Source organism: Loxodonta africana, chromosome 4 (genome assembly GCF_030014295.1).
Source record: "Loxodonta africana isolate mLoxAfr1 chromosome 4, mLoxAfr1.hap2, whole genome shotgun sequence".
In the NCBI taxonomy this organism is placed as follows: domain Eukaryota; kingdom Metazoa; phylum Chordata; class Mammalia; order Proboscidea; family Elephantidae; genus Loxodonta; species Loxodonta africana.
In genome coordinates, this window is record NC_087345.1 from 159,753,576 (window position 1) to 159,759,109 (window position 5,534).

The window sequence follows — 5,534 nt, forward strand, 5'->3', positions numbered from 1 at the left end:
TCGGCAACCACGAGGCAGAAGAAGCAAAAGCACTTGGCTAAAAATGAAGCTTTGGAGTGATGCAGTCATAGGTTTTTCAGCATAAATCAGGACCAAAGCCAGCGGGGCCAAAGGAGGCATTTGTGTATAGCGGGGGATAAGGGGGTTGCCTGTTAACTGAAGTTCTATTTACTAAAGCTTTATTCCAGGAACAGGAGGAGAAGGAGCTGCATATATCTTACAGGTGTAATGGGAAAAGTAATTACTTTTGATCAAACAGAACTGAATTTTAATCCCAGTTGCACCTCTGAGTAGCTCTGTGATCTGTGGGCAAGTTACCTTAGCAATCAAAGACTTGGCTTCACCATTGCGTATTGGGTATTGGGGAGAATTTTGTTAAATGAGTTAACAAGCATAAAAATAAAAATGGGCCTGCTCCATGTCTGTCACATAGGAGGAAATGGGTGAGCATCAGGTTCTTGCCTTCCTTCTCCAATTACATTTTCTCTACCCTCTTTCCCCCAGAAAAGGAAAGTGAGAGGGTCCCAGAAAGTAATACAACCACTAATGATTTTGTTAAGAACTGACTTATAATGAGACATCTCTTTTGAAAACGTAGAGTGCAGCAAGGAAGATATCTGCATGTCTTATACATTAGGATATAACTTCTCACATCACAAAACTTTTAAGAATTCGGTAAACTACTATACACAAAACGCTGAAGTGTTGTACAAGGAAGAAGCACTTTGGAATCAGAGATGTCTGAATTCAGATATGACTAGTTCTAGTGTCATTGAAAAATCCCTCATCTTCTCTGAGTTCTAGTTTCCTCTCCTTTAAATTGCAGCGAAAGATGGGTGCGAGATGATGGGTGTGAATTGCTGTAGCCCACCACCTGGCACTCAGAAGACTCTTAGTTGGTTTTGAATCCTGGGGCCCCATTATCACCAATAAAGGAGAGCTGGTTGAACTGTGTCAAATTTCAATCCGGTAACTGTCAGCTGAAAGAACTAATAAGTTGGCTGTTTGCAGGTCTTGCTTGGCCTGGCCCTGAATTACGGCTGTCACCGATAATTGCTTAACAGCTCAGTTGGCACGGTGGTAAGTTGTTGCTTTCAGAAAACTTATATGTTTGGGAAGAGACTTCAAATCATTTCAGAGAATGTACCTGAATTTCAATTAGCTATAGATTCTAAAAGGTGTCTCAAGCACTGTGGTGACCTTGGGTTTAAATCTTCATTCAAATTATTCGACATAACCTGCTCTTTGTTTTGTAAAAAAAAAAGTTTTATATGAGATACAATGAGTCATTTTGACAGGCAAAATACACAGTGGCAATTGTATTACATGTTTCATCAGTCAGGAAAGCAATAAAAGTTTATGGCTGCACTTAAAACAGCTAATGTCAAACATAACCATTAAATTATTTTCAAAAGTTTTAAATTCAAAATGTGTGGAATGTGATTGGCCATGTTTAAAAAACCTAGCTGCTGCCAGAAACTGATATATAAATTTAGCAGTAGGGACCAAGTTCGGGGATTACAGGTGAAGTGGTTAAAATATGAATATAGAAAGGGTATTAGCAGTGGCTGTGAAATTAGCTTTGGCCATGATGGGAGGCGTTGAGGAGCTGGGCTGCTCTCAAGCTTGTAGCAGGTCTCTTAATATCTTCCTTTCTTCCCAATAACTAAGTTTTCAATATTTCTCATGAATAATTATTCTTAGGTGAATAAACCCATGGTAAAGACCATGCTGCAAAGTTTTCATAATTATGCCCATAGATTTGTGAGACATAAGCACAGATCTTTTAAAATGAATCAGTTTCTCAGGCCTGCCCTGACAGAGTTTGCTTTCTGCAGTCAAAGGCCAGAGGGATCAGAGAAAAATTTCCCTATCCATCTGCAGAACAGTGATTCTCAAACTGTAGGTACATCAGCATCATCTGAAGGGTCTGTTAAAACAGATTGCTGGGCCCTGACCCCAGAGATTGTGATTCAGTAAGTCTGAGATGGGGCCTGAGAATTTGTTTTTCTAAAAAGCTCTTGGGTGAGACCGATGTTGCTGGTCTGGAGGCCACACTTTGAGAATCACTGGTACAGAGGAAGCACTTCAGGTGGGATGCTATATGCTGAAAATAATACAGCGTCTGACTGAAGTGACTTAAGCAATTGCGATGGTTAATGTTATGTGTCAACCTGGGTAAGCTATTGTGATTCTCAGTGGTTTGGCAGAGACTGGACTGGTTGCTCTTCCATAATGTAATATAATATATAATCACGTTCCGTGATGTGATCAGCCAAACAGTTGAGAGGGGAGCTTCCTTGGGGGTGTGGCCTGCCTCCAGAATATATCGGATGTTCCCCGCAAAACTCTTTCTCTGTGGACCCTGCCCTCTTCTTGTTGCCTGATCTCCAGTTCCTGGGATGTAAGCCTACAGAAACCCCTGGCCTGCCACCTGACCTGCAGAATTTGGATTTGCCAGCCCCAGCAATTCCGGAAGCCAGGAGAGGTCTCCTACCTGCTGCCTGATGATGGATTTGGAATTTGCTAGACCCCACAATTATGTAAGCCATTTCCTTGAAGTAAATCTTTCTATATTTATACATACATATGTTTCACTGGTTTTGCTCCTCTAGGGAACCCAGACGAAGACTACAATTTAAATTGTGTTGTGTGTAACAGGAAATCCAGAAGTAGAAGGTCCCAAAGTTGGTTCAATGGCTCAACGGGTCATCGAAGGCCCATTTTTTTTTTTTTTTAAGTGGTGGTGGTTGGCGGGGGGTTGGGGGGACAAATTTTTATTTCAAAAGCTTGAATAGCTTCAACAGCCAGGTCATGGCAAAACCAGGACACATGTAAAATACCCTACATTAGATTCCCAAAAGGCACCAAAGAGTACAATAAAATTAACACTTCTATTATGGGAAATGTATGACATAAATAATACAAAATTAAAAGGTGAAAAGGGGTGACACTGGTTTCCTAAGATACAGCTTACTCTTTACCACCAGAATCCATAGGCCCAGGGTACAGAGCAACAGTACGACTTGTTGTTAGTTGCCAGTGAGTCAATTCTGACTCATGGCAATCTCATATGTGTAGAATAGAACTGCTCCGTAAGATTTTCAAGGCTGTGTCCTTTTGGAAGCAGATCTCCAGGCCTGTCTTCGGAGACACCTCTAAATCAAAAAAAAAAAAAAAAAACAATCAAAAAAATCCATTGCAGGAGACTCCATTCTGACTTGTAGTGACCCTATAGTACAGAACAGAGTAGAACTGCTCCACAGGGTTTCCAAGGGCTCTGGAAATAGTAAAAAAGAGAGTGATTTCCAGGGAAAAAATTTTAAATAAAATGTGCACAGGACAGGACGTAGACCATTCGTCAAGTTAAATTTGGTACATAATTATTTGTGTTCACTCATATCCAAACAGAGTAGTGTGGTTCCCCGCAACAGTATGGCTTGTAGTATTCTGATGGCCATCATGGCTCTGGCTCTAGCCATAATTTGTACTATCCTGACCTCCATTTCAATCATTTTCACCAGTACTGCTGCTACTGGGCTGCTCTTTGGGCAGAGCCGCTTTGATTTCACACTTGCTTCCACTGATGGTGTGGAACTTTTTCTCTAGAACCTTCTTCACTTGTTCCTCTTCTTTCTAGGTGATGAAAACAAAGCCTCCTCTTTTGTTCAACTTTGGATCCATGAGAAGCTCGCAGGCCTAGATCTCCCCACCCTCGCCAAAGTACTCACTGATCTCCTCTGTGGTTTCAGGATTCAGACCTCCCAACAAAGATTTTCTTCACTGGGTCCTTCTTCAGGGACCTAGCCTTTTTGGGGTGGATGATGCGGCCATCCAGCCTCTATTCCTTCTGGTCTAGGGCCACACTGGCTGCTGCATCTTTGAAGAGAAGCCCAAGCTCTCTTGACTGTCCAGTTTTGGGATTCATTTTTACTGTACAAAGACCTCTCCAAATTTGGTGAAATAGTGTTTTAGGTCCGTTTTGCTTATATCCCAGCTCAGGACACCAAGGAGCATATTCCAGCATCCTCCTCCTTGCTGGCGTTTATCTGGTCGCCTTCTGCACCGCTGTTCTGATTCCCTGTGGGGCGCCATGTTGCCAGCTCCAGCGTCTGCAGTGGCTCCGGTACCCACCTGGCCCGGGCCTCATCTTGGTGCAGTCTCGTGTCAGTTCTCGGTGGCGTCAGTCCTCCCAATGGTCTTCACCGCTTCCTACAAGCTTAGGCGGCTGCTCAGGGCTCCTCGCCACGATGACCCTCGGGACCTGCTCGTTCGTTCCCGTCCACCGGCTAAGGCTAAGAGGGCTCAGCCATGCTGGCGCCCTGCCCACCGGGCCGCCGCAGCCCCATTTCCTTCTCTGCCGAAGGGCCCACACTATTTCCGTATTTCTTCTGTGACACCCTTTCCTCATTGTGTTGGTTGTGTTTTCAACATTATATCCGAAGTAACAGCTGAAGTAACTCCAAGCATCCAGTCCCAGCACCGCAGCATTCAGAAGCCGAGAGATGGAGGGATAGAAGATATTGTTTTTTTTTTTTTTAATTTCCACTGTGGGAACGGCGTCCCAGGACGGCGGTTAAGTGCTGACTACTAGCGAAAGTTTGGCGCTCGAGCCCACCCAGAGGCAACTGAGAGACAGGGCTGGCTATCTGCTCCCGAAAGGCCTTGGCCTTGAAAACCCCTTGGAGCAGTTCTGCTCTGCACACGTGAGGCTGCAATGAGGCGGAATGGCTGGCAACCACCATCACCAACAGCTTTGGGAAAATCTTAGCCAAAAAGGAAGAAGGGGAAGGATTGGAATGACTGGTGCATAGGCAACGACAACCATCAGAGGCAAGCTTGCAGGGAGTGTTATAAAAAGGCCTTTGTTTTCCACAAGCTATTTGAAATAACACAAAGCTATGACTGTTGACAGGAGCCCTGGTGGCTAGTGGTTAAGCGCTCAGCTGCTAACGGAAAGGACTTCGGTAGCCGCTCCAGAAAGATGACAGCCTTGGAAACCCCGTGGGACAGTTCTGCTCTGTCCTATAGGGTCGCTATGAGTCGGAAGGCAGTCGGTTTTGGTGACTAGATGTTGGCCATCTTTCTTTCATGTCTCCTGTTCCTCTGAATTATATCAGTGATATACCTTTGTTTCTACCGTTCTCTTAATATTAACTTCTTCCCATGCATTGGAAACCCTGGTGGTGTAGTGGTTACGTGCTCGGGCTGCTAACCCAAAGTCGGCAGTTCAAATCCACCAGGTGCTCCTTGGAGACCCTGTGGGTCAGCTCTGCTCTCTCCTGTAGGGCAACTATGAGTGCTAATCTGCTCCGCGGCAATGGATTTACGGCCCCCATGCACTGGGAGTTCGAAATTACATTTGGGACAATAAATTTAATTACAGTTTAGAATTTGAATGTCAGATGCCTTTTGCCTGCTTTCTGTGGAGAAGAATTGCATTTCCTTCTAAATTTCTGGGAAGGAACTTTCCGATAAACATAAAAAGTTGGTTTACTGTTATGAACTGGAAAGCCCTAAAGCCTGTCAGATCT

At 44.3% G+C, this 5,534-nt stretch overlaps 1 pseudogene; it reads right to left on the reverse strand.

The window, feature by feature from the left end:
• Positions 1-3,397: 3,397 nt before the first annotated feature.
• Positions 3,398-4,125, reverse strand: LOC100672523 (heterogeneous nuclear ribonucleoprotein A/B-like; annotated as a pseudogene).
• Between the last annotated feature and the right edge of the window lie 1,409 nt (positions 4,126-5,534).